Raw genomic sequence first — 16,446 nt, forward strand, 5'->3', positions numbered from 1 at the left:
GTTCAGTTCCAAGCTGGGAGAAAGATGCTAGAAACAACATGGAGGCTGATTGGAAAGAAAGTTTATTGATGACCAGGTTTTGTGGTTCTGAATCAGCTGAACCATCAGTTTGATGAGTACATGGATTTTTATAAGTTTCAGAGATGCTGCTGAGGGGTTGTGCAATGCCTGAAATGCCCTTAGGAGATTGTGCAGTGTAATGGACTCTGGGTCTTCTGCAAAATGGTAGTGGGTTAATACTATTATGTCCTGAAGATTCATGTACTGTTCTTCTTAATCCCATCATCCTGGAGCTGAAACTCTTTTGTTTGTAGCTAGGATGGCTACAATGGGCACAAAATATCTGCCAGGTGGGGGTATTATTAAGAAAGACTGAGTTTGCTTTTTGTCTTTAAGAACATGTTTCTCCATTTCTCCCTTTGGGGAAATATAATATTCTGCCTTTTTAATATTTCCCAAATATTTCATTCTTCTAGAGAGGGGGACTTCCCACAATACAATTATAATCAAATTAGAATTGAGTTCTTCATTAGATTTGCTTTTTAAGTGCAAATTTATAGCAATTTTAAAAGTTTATTTAGCCATTGCCAATTCTTAGCAATGATTACAATTAAAAAAAAGTATGACAGTGCACAAATTTTCACCAAATTGTTTTGGCATAGAGAAAACAGAAGAACTACATAAAATTGCTAATGGAACTATGTTGATATTGCTTCCATACAAATAAAGGATCAATAAGGTGGCATAATTATATATTATAGTAAACTTTCCCTGAACTTCGAAAATATCACATGTATGGAAATCATTCTAAAGATTGGCATTTATCTGAATACTTTGTCCTGGCATTCAAATCATTTAATACATTAACAGAGATTCAAATCTCTGCTTATCTTCCAAACTGATAAATGCCATTATTTGCCAGCAATGCCCAAACATGTCCATTTCAAAAGAAATAGGGACATCAATTTGATAAAGATGAATTTTAAAATGAAAGATTTTAATATTGTTTATCAAAGATTGTCTCCTGAGACATGAACATGAATAGCAATTTTTTTTTTTGCAAATGTAAATTAATGCACTAGAAAAATACCTGTGCCCAAAAACTTTTTATAGTCACTTTTAATAATCTAATTATCACTGTCTTGTTTTTTCTCAATTTCATTTCTTACTGCTCATATTACATGCCTTCCCCAGCTGTACTTGCAACCTGTGATAACACACTGTGTATCTCAACAGAAAATGTGTGCTGAAATAAATGTTCCAGCTTCTAAATTGTAATAAAGCCAACTTAATATGAGCACTTTTCCAGATCTTGTTCAGGAGATATGAATTGGTTTCCCTGTCTTAAATCCAAAGTTTGTTCCACAAACATATGAGGAAAAACTATGAAATTTGGAGAAAATGTATGTTTCAAAGACCATCTCTTCCAATCTTCAAGCAGTCCAAGAAAGGAAAATGAGATTGTCTGATTTAAAATATGGGCTGAACAAGATTTTTTTTAAAAAAAATCCTTTCCCCTTGCCTATGCCTAACTAACTAGATTGAAAATACTGCCCAAATAAATTTATTGAATCTTACTTTTGTGATCTGATCTCTTTGTTTACCATTTTTGGGCAAATAAAAAAGTAGCTTCAGGATTCATTCTCATATAAGATTAACAAGACCAAGGTGATACATTTTCCCATCATTCCATGAATAGATTTGTACATATTTTATAATTGTAAGAGTAAAGGTATGAATTTATAAACATTTACATAAATTAATTTTCATAGGTGGTGTGTCTATAATTAACATTAGCACAATTTGTAGTATACATGCATAAAATCTGGTCATTACTAAGTATATATATACTATATGTTCTTTAATCCAAGAAAGATACATTTAGAGAAAAACAAAGATTGATTCATGGTCTGGAGCAGGGGTGGGCTGCTGGGAGTTTGCAGGGATTCGGGAGAACCTCTAGTTAAAATTCTGTGCAGTTCGGAGAATCCCCAAATCCCACTCCTGTCTGGAACTGCTCACCCTGCCCCCCCGCTCCCAGGAGTCCCCACGTGGCCTGTTTGGATGCAGATAAGTGCAGGGCATGTGTGGAGGCTCGGGGAGGGTGAAAAATGGGCCTACCAGAAGTTTGGGAAGGGCCTCCAGAGAGCCTCCAAATCCTGGAGAGACTGTTTTTGCATTCCCGGAAACTCGAGGAAAGCCTTCAGAGCCCAGGAAGGGCAAAAATGCCCTCCCCTGCTATAGTGCAGGAGGCTGACTAGGCCACACCCACCATGGCCACACCCACCCAGCAACCGGGCAGAAAACCCCTTGCTAAAATTTTTGAAGTCCACCCCTGGTCTGGAACCTAGAAATGTTTTGCTATAATTCTTAGATTAACTCCTTGATTTGATGAAAGGTTCACCTTCGTTTAAAAGATGATAAACATTTTGAAACAGATTTATGAAGAGACAAAAAAAAAAGAATTGATTAGTCTTGATTAGTCCTGCCCAAAGTCTCTTTTTTTTCTTGGTTTCCTTTGGAAGACTAATCAATGGAAAATTATAGGTTTATATTGGTAGCCCTAGACTAGTCGTTCCCAACCTTTTTTTGCCCATGCCCCACCTAAGCATCTTGAAAATCCTGATGCCCCCCCCCCCCCCGTCACATATAATTCTTATTATTTAAAAAGTAAATTCCTACTAAATTCCTAAAAGGCCATTAACTTGGTTTAAACAAGGTTCCAATTGCCCCCATTAAAAATCAAATTTCCTCCCTGTGGGGCATGGGCCCCACATTGGGAACCACTGCCCTAGACCTACCATTTAGCCTAATCAGTTAAATCAACTCAAATAGATTACAGAGTTTTGCTGTCATAAAAGTAAAACAAATTGTTGCTTACTCATTTCAGTAAGTTGCTTACTTACCCATATTTCAAATATGGGAATAGAAAAACTGACTAGGATTTTCTGCTTAAAATACTAAAATAATTTCCCTGGCTTTAGTTTCTCTGCATAGATGAAAGTGTAAGGAGTCATTTTAAGTTCTACTTTAGAGGCTAAGATGTCTTTGGAGAGCCCTGAATATTTGGGTTTATCTCAAAAGATATAAAATACAAAAGATATAAAAAACAAAAAGCAGCCATTTCTACAATATAACAGGATAAATGCTTCATAACAAGGAGCAGTCCAAAAATGACTTCCCATCTTTTAAACCATCCTTATTTATTTTGGTCCCAATATCTTCTTTGTTCTACTTCCCCAAAAGACCTGATTTATATCATCCAAGGTGTCTTCCAGGAAGAACTCTGTATAATTTCTTTCATAAACAGAAACCAATCAACCCAAGAATTTGGCCAGTAGAATAAGTCTTTTCCATATTCCATAAATATCCTATCTGATGCTAACAAGAATTTTGCTATTCAATATTCAGATTGGAACCTGCACCATTAAACATTTAGTCTGACTCTCTTTGCTGTTACAATTGTGGAAATTTATCTTAATACAACAAAAGAATGCATATACCAAAATTAATTAAATATAGTTAGGAGAAAGCTAATTAGAGATAATATGTCATGTTCCATTTTTTTTGCCCACTGATAGAAATAAGAAAAAAAAATGTCCTTCTTTTTGATAATGCATTAAATATCTTCTAAGTATGGTTATGAAAGGAAAGATGGGATGCTGTTCAGAGGAAGGAAGATATAACTCCATCTGTGCTAACAGCAGCACAATGACCCATAACTATCTTATGTGAACTGAAGGTCTGAATCAGATTACCATGTAAGAAACAGCTGCTGCATCTTTAGATAAAAGAATTGGGAGAGAGAAATAAGTTAAAACAAAACAGAACCTCAAAATGAATAAAGTATCTGTCGTGGTACTTTCTATTTGTTTCTGTCAGAACTGTCAGCCAGTAGATTTTAAAAGGGGAATTGGAAGTTACACTGTATGGCAGATAATTGTATGTTACTGGCAGAAGCCTATGGAATTTATTTTCACTATTTTCTGATGAGTTTTTATGGACCTGTTTGGGAAATGTACAACCCATGTAGATCTTAAAGAAATCTGGTGTGCAATGTCACAGAAGGCTCCTTCAAAAGCTATTTTATTTTCTGATTTCGTACTTCATGCCCTTTGTGTATGTGCTTTAATTTCTTTGAAGGTTATATTGTCGTGAGTTAATTGTAAACAAGTATTAAATATTGTACATATGCATACACCTGAAGGACTGAAAATGATCCTTTAAGACTTCCTAACCAAAAAAAATCATAAAAATAGCCAAAAGTTTGCCTTCATTGGATAGCTTAAAATAACCATAATTCTAACATTCATCTTATAGTATTCATAAATTTCAAAAATGCTTTCCAGGTACAATGTGCAATGAAAAGCAATGCAGTATTGTTGAAGCTATTTCTGAAGACTGGATATGGTAGTTCTATAAAACTAACCTTTCAGTAAATTAAAGCATATCTAACTGGAAGTTAAGGTATTTTAAAATACTAACTACATAAAAAAATTCATAAAAACTGCAGATTCATAAAAATTGTGTCCCTTCTTCTCTCACCATGAGAGGGAATGGTTAATAGCATATGAAAATGTATATTCAGTTTTGAAACAAGGCATGCTTGATCTTTAAAAGTTGCATTTTATTGGTAAGCATATTTATGCAAATTTAATCAAATTTTCTATATGATCAGTCAACTGAGATATCTTTGATTGAATGAAATATCATGCATTAGAAAAGAGTAGAATAGAGAATATCATTAATCTTTTCCACCATAACATCAACTGATTATGCTTTATTAGAAATAAATCCTTTTCAGTGTGGTTGCTGATTGTTCTAGCTTTCTTGTAGTTTATTTATAGAAATAAGACATGTATATGCCAACTTTTGCTCTGAATGTCTTACAGTATATCATTAATAAAATGATTAATTACAAATAAAATTGACATCATCAAATTATATTAAGCAATAAGTGCATGCATAAGAAAACCCAAATCTATCAAAATTCAGTGACATAATGATAACTTTAAAAAATATTCAATTTAATAGTTAAATTTATCCTTGTCAAATTTCATTTTCTTGTTTTCTACAATTTCTTGATTTTTATATGGATTGCTTTCCTTAGTTTACTAATTTCTTCAGTAATGTTTATGTTAAAACACTCCCATTTTTTTTCCATTATCTGTTTATGAGTTTCATGCAGATATCGCAATCTTACTAGAAAGAAATATTCATATGAATTAAACATTTTTGTTTTATAATAAACAAAACAGAGGTGGGGGTCACTGCTAAGCTCCAGAGAAGCAGCCTAATTTTACATAATAAGCAAAATAAAAAGTTGATAATCTGCAACATCAAAGTTTTGTTGTTTATAATGTTTGTAAAACATTGACATTAATTCCACTCTTATCCACTTATATATCTTCTACCCACAAATGAATTGGCCAAGTTCAACCTGGGTTTGGAAATTCAGCCAAATGGCACAGGTGAAGATCTGGATGAAGGGATTTTATAATAGAAATTTCTACAGCTTGTTCTTTTTATTCTTTGCCAATCAGCAGCATCTGCCATACATTCCTTGCCATATCACCTCAGCCTTTAAAGTTTTTGAATCAAATGTAACTTACTGCCTGAATTAACTAATATTTGCATTTCCAGTTTGTTGTTCTCCAGTCTTTCTCTGATCTGGTTTGATGAATTGTTTCCTGCTATTATGCATCAGTGCATAAACATAGCATGCACCCATCTGCAAATCCTTTTCTTCCATTCCCAGTTAGTGATAAAGTTGTTTTATTTTTCCATTCCAGTTTCCTTTGAGTATAATTATTATTGGTGCCAGGTTGCTTATTGTCTCCCAAAGTCCAAGAAGAGTTGAAATACAATTTCTTCCAGCCAAACGTTTAGCAACAAGTATTCAATTTTTTTTTTCACTCTAGAATTTTTGATATGTTCCTTACCATGAACCTGCAGCCAAAAGTCTAATTCTAAATAATGTCGGAAGAAGTGGAGTCCTGATTGTGACTTCAAACAGCAAAATACAAATCATTGTATTATGAGACACATCTAGTTTTTTCCAGAGCCAGAATAATTCTTAAATTAGGACAAAGAAATAAGAAAGTTTACATACAGAATAATCACTACATGCCCAAAAACAAATGATTGCAGTTACAAAAAGAATGCATTAGAAGCTTCTAAATGCACTACTTTCATATTGAAAAACAATTGAGTTCCTAAAACTATAAGAGAAACTCTCTTAAACTAGCTCTCCTTTTAAACCTTTATTTCCCTGCTAATTCAAGCCTGACAGCATGTAAAGGGAATACAGAAAAGCAGTCTTTTTACAGGTGCAGTTGTGAGAATTTTAAAAAGTGAAGTGCAGTTGTAACTTTCAATGCTTGGGACAAATTTGATGAACAATAGAAAGGATTAGAGCAGCAAATGATCACACTTCTGCTGAGACAGGAGAAGGGTTTATCAGTTCAAAGAAGCAGAAACTAATATGGGCAGCTGCCCATAGGAAGATAATCAAATAGAGAAGCAAGACTGATGGATGAGAACCACAACCAAAAGCATAAATAATAAAAAATATTTTCATTTTACTGGAACTCAAACTTTTTTTTTTACACCTCTTGTAGGTGAAACAGGTTCTGATGCTCCAGAAGAGAATAAAAGGTCATGAAGAATGAGACATAATGGATTCATAATGTTCCTGACTGGTCAGAATTTGGAATAAATCCAAGTTCTCTTGATGTTCCAAAAATAAAACTAATTTTGTAGTCTAGAACTCATCAGAAGTTTCAGATACAGTTTGGTCATATAAGAATTTTTATGGAATAAACAGTCACTGACAATAAAATAATGTGCCTCTTTTATTTTGAGTGGTTCAAACGCACACCTTTTTCATCCTACTCTTTCTATTAATCAAATAACTATTTTCATCTCTCTTGTTGACCTTAAAGCTGAGAAACAGTTAAGTGCTTACATGATTTCCAACTAATGCCTATGAATGGCTGCCACTCAACATATTTCTGTTGCATAAAGGGAAGAGTGAATGCATCTAGGCCTATAAGACAACAAAATCATGATAACTAATGACCACAACTATATATGTGTACAACCATATCGATTGACTTGTGAAGTATGCTGTCTGCCAGGAACATGGAGCAGGGAGATGACAGAAAACTTATAACTATCATCTAAGGAAAAGACCTTGGACAAACAAAGAAAATAATAGAAAGAAACTCATATTAGCACTGCCTTAATTTCCTGGGGTAAAACAGGGTAAAACGGAAAACACAGGTTTCAAGATTTTGTTACATCAATAAAGCAGAGCTCCACTCTTTATGGATGGGTCTGTTTCTTGATCTGGCCTACTTGAAAGGATTAACATTATGGATATGTAGATAAATAATTCATTTGTATCATTCACACACTTTCAAAACTGTAGAAAAAAGCTTAGTATTTCATCCAATTGATGGAAAAGATCCAGGAAATGAAAGATGACAATGTCAGGCTGCTGTGTTCACAGAGATTTGGTGTCTGGGATTAGTCTACTGTAGATGGTAGCCTGGTGTTCTGTTAAAGCCTGCCAACCTTATTTGTACATCTTTAAGTCAGATCTTGGTTGTGGAGAATTGGAAATAAAAACCCTGAAGTACAGACCTTTCATAAAGACATGAGCACTGTAGAAAGTGGATGTGTCACTGAAACTTATTAAATCATTTAAAAATCAGAAAAATATTACCTCATAAACTTCATAGTGTTAATTATCTATACACTAATGTTCAGAATATGAAATATGAATTGGATAATCTTGAGCTCTTCGAAAGCAAATGTGATTTAATAACTGTAACGAAACTTTGCAAGATGGCTCCCATGACTAGAATATTTCAGTTGAAAAATACAATTTGTTCCAAATGGATAGAAACTATAGAAAATGAAGAAGAATTTTATTGTGTGTTAAAATATTTGTTCCTGTTCAGAAATCCATATGAATGAACTTGGCAATGTGATAGAGAGCATCTGGGTTAAAACAAGCAGAGGAACAAATGCAAGCAATATTGTTGTCAGTGTATACTTTCACTTGCCCAGCCAAGAAGATGTGGATAATGCCTTCCAAAAGCAAATTGCAAATCTTTCCAAGAAGCATAAAGTAATAGTGGATGCAAATTTTAATTACCCAAACATCTGTCAGGTGATAAATTCCATCAAGCATGGTTCTTCCAGAAAATTCCTGAGTTATCTTGCTGACAAATTTCTCCTTCTGAGAATGGAAGCACAAGGAGGATCCCATGAAAGGCAAAGCTAAAGGGGGAGAAAGGATATCAAGACGAATGCAAGTATGTCCAATGTAGACATGCAGAACAGCAGAAAAAGCCAACTTGGCTACACAGAAAGCTTACTGAAGAACACTACAGGAAATAGAAAGAAGAACTTGTCTTCTAGTGGTTATTCAGTTTCCAGGCCTTAACTACTATGTCAAATTAGCTCTTTATGTTAAACAATAGCTACATATATAAAAGCTACAGATTGTATAATGTCTATTGTGTAGAGACTTGGAGCTCAAAACACTCCTCCATGCATCCTCCAATTTATTATCTGTTCAGGGTTTACTGAGTCTGTGTCATCTGAATTGCTTCCAAGAGAGAGATAAGCAAACATAACGTGTTCCTTCCTTTAGTTATTGTCACATTTACGCAGCTGCACCTCAATAATAGAAATTTTGATATGTGAACTGTTAGCATAAATCCTTGAAGATTAAGACTTTTCAGAGTTTTCTGAAACAGAAACTAAAATATATGTACCCAGCTAGTTATTTGTTGCAAAATTATATATGGCAATTGTAAAAGACAGGAGTGAGTGAAAAAAACCTTAAGTTGCTTAGAGGCTGATTTTTTTTTATTATTATTATTAAATTTCAGCAGCAGCAGAGCCAGTAATTGCAAACCTTAATCATTGGTGTCTATCAGTGAAAGTAAGAAAATAGGCTTACTTCATCAGCTCTATTGTAAAAGGAAATTGTTATGCCCTTTTAAGACCATGATTACATACTTACTATTTTCCGCGGTTACATTAACAACTATAACGATTGATGATCCAGGTTTATTTTAAGAAATGTTTCCTACATACTAGTCTCAGCCCAAACCCTTACCTATGATTATATCCTATACTAAAATTTATGAATGTGTGCCTGTCTTTATTAGGCAAAGAAAAAAAAATTAATGCCATGATAACATAACAGCCCTTTTCAGAGTATAATTCCTTTAAAAAAAAATCTATTCTGATAATTGAAGATTGTGATTCTGCAGTGTTGGTAACTATTTTCTTTCTGGTTTTTAATAATTGCAGTCCAGATGGTTTGTTTACTGGAAGAGGTGGAGGTTTAACCTGGGGTAGTATTCCTGAGGGCATTTTACTGAAACTAATGTTAATATAGGTTAATGCATTCAGACCCACATCTTGGGGTCTTGTCCTAATAGCATTTTCAAAGATTTTCATTAGTTTTAATTCCTATTCCGTGTTATAGAATTTTTTAATGATTTTCAGCTTGGTACAGTATCAAGTTAAAGATGGCATTGTATTTATATGTTATTTATTTGCAGTTTTTGAATCATCTATAGTTTTAATAAAATCTATGATAATGGTTAACCGCCATGGACTGGTTATGCCAGACTCACATGATATCCAGGCTCAATAAATGAGCAAATATAAGTACATAAAATTACAGTCACTGCATCAGAGAATTTACCAGCTGAAATAGAGATTGCATTCAAGCACATGGCAATTTGTTCTTTGAGGCATTGCATATTTTATATTCTCTAAAACACATTAATCTGTAAGGTTCTCTATCATTCAACTATGTGTTAAAGAAAGTTTTATGAATCAATCTTACAATAATGCCATTTGGTTTATATATGATATTGCATTGCCACTTCAAAACAAGCACATCAAATAATTAACTTTTAAAAGGATTTGGATTAAATGGTTTCTCAACAAAGATATGGTGTTCACCAAGATCCAGAAGTTTATTTCTTGTACTTATATCCCACACTTTCTCCAGGAATTTAAGACATGACACTTCTCAGTGTGCCTAAGGAATAATGAGCTAACGTTCTAATCCAGTACCCTGATGACTACAATATTGTATCTTGCAATGGGCACTAGGAACAGAAAATGAGCATGGGGGCATTTTATTCACTAAAGACCTTATTTTCTCAATGAAGAAACTGCAGCACAAGTCTAACATTTAATGTGATATTTGTGATATCTAGCAGAAAGTTGTAGAGGAAGGGAGGAAGGAAGGAAGGAAGGAAGGAAGGAAGGAAGGAAGGAAGGAAGGAAGGAAGGAAGGAAGGAAGGAAGGAAGGAAGGAAGGAAGGAAGTCATTGTAGGAAATAAAAACAAACATATGAAAGGATTACTAAAAGACAGAAATTTGTCTAAGAACAAATGCATGGGTGATCTATTACCAGACACTGGATTACCAGACATTCTGTATATTTTTCATGCTTACAAGTCCATATGCCTTGATCTCATACTGCTGAGTTGGTGTAATCAGTGTAGCAGCTTTTCCAACCTGGTTATTTTAAATTAACCTGGTTAATTTCACTACCACCATTTTGAGAACAAAAGAGAAAAGCCTACCAACCCTGCTACTATTGAATCATGAAGAAAAAAAACTTGCCACTATTTTATTGAGCATACACTTACTTAGTCACACAAACCAACAAACCACTGCTTCTCACAAAGTAGGGATTGAATTGTCCAGGCTAGATCCATCAAAATTATTCCCTCCCAAATGAGCCAATATCAAATGATCAGATAGGTCCTGAACTAATTTTGAACTGTCCCAATGTTTTCATATGAAAGTACAAGTAAGGAATTCATAACTACAAGAGTTGCAAATTCAGTTTAGAAAATTTTCAAAACAATGCGGGCCACAAACTTCCATAATCACTTGAGCTGTATCTGTTGTCAAAAATGGGGAATAGAATTTTACAGATCATTACAGATCATTCATTTTAATGAACCTTTCCTCTTCCCATTTTGTGCAAAACATACCCAACCTACAAGAAGGAGAAGTTTCTTCTGATATTCCTTTTGGCGTTTCCTACTGCGGTAATATTACATCAGTTGCTCTTCTAAAAGATATAACAATCTAAAATGGGGTCTAATTTCTTTACTTTCTGAAATTAGCAACAATCACACTTGTGGACAAACTACACAAAGGAGGGGGCAGTCTTCATTGCACTCACACGTCACACTGAAAAAATACAATTATCAAGGGCAGGGATATCAATTTCTTCTGAGGCATTTCTTTATTCTTCCCAGCCTTTTGTGGTAAAGAAAAACAATCACAGAATGCAGAGCATTTTCTCTGCAGGTTTTTCTTCATATAAATCCTTATCATCTGTCACTAGCATAAGACGCGGAAGCGAGGTGAGATAATGCAAATGCTCAAATGCTGTCAGTTCAAATGTGAGCAGGCATTGGGTGAGAAGATGAAAAAGGCTCTTTTGCACTAGGGTTTAAGTAGAAACAGTCTAACTGGGAAAAAGAATAATATTCTAATCCTGACATAAGGAATCAAATTAAATCTGCTGCAACCAGCTAGGCTACTGCAGTATACTGTATATCAGAGGGTATCTTTTTTAAAAAAAAGTTTGCTTGCTTTTTTATGAAAAATCCAAAAGCTTCAGAGTGTATTTGCCTTATGAGATTTTTTTTATCACTATTAAAATAATAATAATAATAATCAAGGAGCAAGGAAAATATAAAAGATATAACAAAGATATCAGCAAGGGAAGATGAGGAAGAAATTGGCAGGCAAAGCAAGAGAAAGAACAGGGGAATTGAATAAAATGTGATATTGAAGACAGACTGTCAAGTGTGAAAAGACTCTAGGAATGATAACATTGTTGTCTTTGGCATAATTACTTTTATTTAGTTGTTTGTTTGTTTTCAGTCTGGCCCAGATCCAGCCATCCATCCACAAGTATCAAGTAGTCCTGGGCACTTTTCATTAAGCATTCAGCTACTTTGCAGACTTAAAATTATCAGATAGCAGAGTTTTTCTCACTTTTGGTTGCATTTAAATAAAAAAAACCCAGTTAAAAATATGTGCACAACGCAGACAATATCACCAATACATTTACTCCATAACAGTTTGCACAAAAATGTGGAGGCTTCTTTCCTTGATCAATAAATTATTCATTCTGTTCCACCACTTTAGATATATTGAAGCAAATGTTTTTGAAGATTCTGGAGAATTCCAATCCACAGGTATTATTAATCATTGACTGTATATACATTTTCTGGGGGAGTTTATTCAACAGTTCTTGCCACTGAAGCAATATTCTGCCTTTTCAGTGCATGAAATATTAACAGTCTAGAACAGACAATGCTGCTAGCTGCATGCAATGTTAACAAAGTCCTCTTTTTTTTTGGCCAATGAATAAAACTTTATTACGATCCTTGACCAGCAATAGACGTACAATAAAATAAAAATAATTCTGATATTAATCATGAATAGTAACATCCCTGTTATGAAAATACATAATCTCAAATCGTTAGGGTCATTCCCTAATTTACATGCGGTGGATAATTTACATTATCGGTGGAGAGCCGATAAGTATGTGAGTAAATATATTTTTCCAACAATTATTGGAAAAAAATCCAATTTTTTATATATCTCCAAAAAATTGGCACCAGTTGACATCTATAATTCTGTAACCAGTTTTTTCTTGTGGACATTGCAGTAACACAGAATTTTGCCACTGCCCGCGTGGTAGCCGGATTTGAGTCTTGGAGGAGAAAGCCTACATAAAAGTCATCTATCCTCCCTGGCAATCTCTCTAGTAAGGGGAGAATATATATTGACCTACATACTCTGTATAACTCACAGTACAATAAAATATGTGAGATAATTTTGACGTCTCCTTTTCCACATATGCATACCCGTTCTGCTATTGGTGTTCTCTTGTACCTATCCTGGAGAAGTGCTGAGGAGAGAATATTAAATCTGACTCTGAAGAAAGCTATTCTTTGGCCAAGAAAAGTGTTATGTATATATCTATTTTGTGCGGGAAATTCAAATGTGAAGTGAATTCTGATTGGTTCATGGTTGCCTCTGAAAAGTATATAAAGAGGGCTGTTGCCTGTGTTTCTTTGCTGAAGTCTCACCCTGAATTAAAGAGCTGTTGTCACTAGCTTGCTTGTGCCTCTCGTTATTCCCGCACTACAACATTGGCGACGAAGGTGGGATTGAGGCCACAAGAAGCAAATCAAAAAGAGCTCTGAGTTTCAGCCACGGTGACTAGCGAACACGGAGACACGGCATGTCTGCCTACGTTCCACCAAAACCCTTCGACCCGACCCGAGAAAAGTGGGGATCGTATCTGCCCAGGTTCGAGTGCTCCCTGGAAGCTAGCGAGATGCAAGGGCTATCAGCAAACCGAAAACGAGCCCTGTTCTTAAGCCACTGCGGGCCAGACGTTTTCGAGATGGCTGAGTCCCTCTGCGAGCCAACCCCAGTCCAGACGGTCCCCTGGGACGTTCTGCAAGCAAACCTGAGAGCCCACTATGCTCCAGTTCCTTCGAAATTCGTACAGCGCTACGAGCTCTGACAGTGTGTACAAAAAAAAGGAGAACCAGTCAGCGCATACATGGCCGCACTTCGAAAAGCTGCAACACATTGTGACTACAGAGACTTAGACAATGCATTACTTGAGCAATTGATTTGCGGGGTTCGACATACCCGGTTACAGAGGCGACTTCTAGCCAAGCCAGACCTAACGCTAGCCGGCGCACTAGATGAAGCCCGAGCACACGAGGCATCAACGAAGGCTTCTGAAGCGCTGCAGCGATCACTACCAAGCAAAGACGGGCCGAAAACAGCTTCCATCCACAGAGAAGAGAGGCGAACCAGCACAGAGGAAGAGTCAGATGAGGATGTCTTCCATACAGAAAAGAAGAAGAGTGAGCAAAACCGCCACCACGAGAACTGTTCCAGCTGTGGCAGAGATCACGAGAGACAATCGTGTAAATACGGAGATGCCATTTGCAGGCGTTGCGAGGGGAAAGGCCACCTAGCACGAGTTTGCAGAGCTCAATTTCCACTTAGTCACAAGCCATGTGACTAGCGCGACCAACCAGAACCTGCGCGTTCAAAACAGCCAATCAAAGATGACGGCGCAAGAAAAGGGCGTGAATCTCAAAAGCGGGAGACCTACAGCACGAGAATCGGCCAAGCCAGCACAACCGATGATGAGAAAGTCTACACGAAAGTAGAAATCGAAGGCAGACCGTGCGAAATGGAAATTGACACCGGATCTACACTATCAATCATGTCCTGGACAACACTCAAAGTGCTCCTGCCTAAGTTCCAAAAAGCCCAGCTGTCCTGACAGAAAGTTTGCCTCCTCGACTACCAGGGAAACCGAGTTCCCGTAGAAGGTGTGGGCACATTCCGGGTCACCTACGGTGAGTTCCAGAGTGAGCTGCCCCTGGCCATCGTAAGCAAGCCGCTACCGAGTCTCCTGGGCATGAAATGGTTTGGAGGCCTCGGCATGGGCTTCACAGGCGTTCACAGCATCAGCGGCCCATCCCTCAAGGAAACCCTCCTTCACGAGTTTCGGGATGTTTTCGAAGAGACTTTAGGCAAGTATGTGGGGACCCCCTACATTTCTTTTAATTTAGACCCCAACGTAGCACCAATTAGACTGAAAGCAAGACGGGTTCCATTTGCTTTAAAGGCCAAAATTGATGCAGAGCTCAACAAGCTCATTAAGCAAGGGGTGCTAATTCCCGTAGATCACGCTAAGTGGGAATCCCCAATAGTCACACCAGTCAAATCGGACGGTTCAATTAGAATTTGCACTGACTATAAGTGTTCGATCAATAAGGCGTTGCAACAGAGCACCTATCCCGTTCCGATAGTCCACCATCTACTACACTCCCTGGGGCCTGGCAAGCTATTCACGAAACTAGACCTTGCACAGGCGTACCAGCAGCTGCCAGTAGATGACGCTACGGCAGAATCACAGACCATAGTAACTCACAGAGGTGCCTTTAAATGCACCAGACTACAGTTTGGGGTTAGCATCGCCCCAGGGCTCTTCCAGAGTACCATGGAGCGCCTTCTACAAGGTCTCCCAGGTGTCATCCCGTATTTCGATGACGTTCTAATTAGTGGCCAAGATGAGACTCAGTTAGGACAGAGGGTTAGACAAGTCCTAACCAGATTCAGAGAAGCGGGTCTCAAACTCAAACGAGCAAAATGCAAAATAGCGGTTCCATCAGTGGAGTTCTTAGGCTACCGAATCGACGGCACAGGCATTCGCCCCACAGAAAGCAAAGTCAGGGCCATCCAAAATGCATCCACCCCAAAATCGAAGACCGAGCTACAGGCCTTTTTGGGGCTGCTCAATTTCTACACATGTTTTTGAAACACAAAGCCACTATTGCAGAGCCACTGCACAGGCTCCTTGGAAAAAACGTTCCTTGGGTGTGGGGCAAACAAGAGGCAGCCGCATTCAACGCAGTAAAGAAACTTTTGTCTGAGGACAGTTTCCTCATCCAGTACAATTCTGAACTACCTCTAGTGTTGGTGTGTGACATTTCCCCCTTTGGCATAGGCGCAGTTTTAAGCCATAGACTGCCAAACGGGTTAGAGGCGCCCATCGCCTATTACTCTTGCACTTTGTCTAGTGCTGAAAGGAACTATAGCCAGCTGGACAGGGAGGCCTTAGCGGCTGTAGCTGGGGTCAAGAAATTTCACGAGTACTTGTTTGGCGTACCTTTGAACTCATTACGGACCACCAGCCTCTTTTGGGTCTTTTGGCTGGAGATAAGCCGACCCCGACTGCTCTTTCCCCCCGGATGACCAGATGGTCCATTTTCTTAGCCGCCTATTCTTACAAACTGCTCCACCGACCGGGCAGAACTCTGGGACATGCTGACACCCTCAGCCGATGCCCCTTGCTTGAACTGTTGGACAACCCAACCCAGGAAGCCCCAGTTTTACTTATTGACGTTGTATCTCCAGGCCCCATTTCTTCAAACGAGGTGGCAAAGGTTTCGGCCAGAGACTCTGTTTTGCACACTGTAATGGGCTGGGTTATGCGGGGTTGGCCTACCAAGGTGGACAGTGGGAATTTTCAATTGTATTTTAACAAGAAGAATGAACTGTCAATGTTGGGGGGGTGTTTATTGTGGGGTGACGGGGTGGTCATTCCTTCGCGGTTGAGGCACAGGGTTCTAGAAATGCTGCATGAGGGACACCCTGGTATTGTTCGCATGAAAGTCCTAGCTCGCAATTATATTTGGTGGCCACAGCTCGACCAAGACGTCACTGAGTGGGTGGGGAAGTGCAGGCCCTGCCAGGAATCCCGCCCTGATCCTCCTATAGCCCTCGTTCAGGAATGGGAAAAACCCAAGGGTCCTTGGGGGAGGATTCACATC

The sequence above is a fragment of the Pituophis catenifer genome, unplaced genomic scaffold, assembly GCF_029215685.1.
Source record: "Pituophis catenifer annectens isolate HBS135680 unplaced genomic scaffold, rPitCat1.0.hap2 SCAF_8, whole genome shotgun sequence".
Lineage (NCBI taxonomy): Eukaryota > Metazoa > Chordata > Lepidosauria > Squamata > Colubridae > Pituophis > Pituophis catenifer.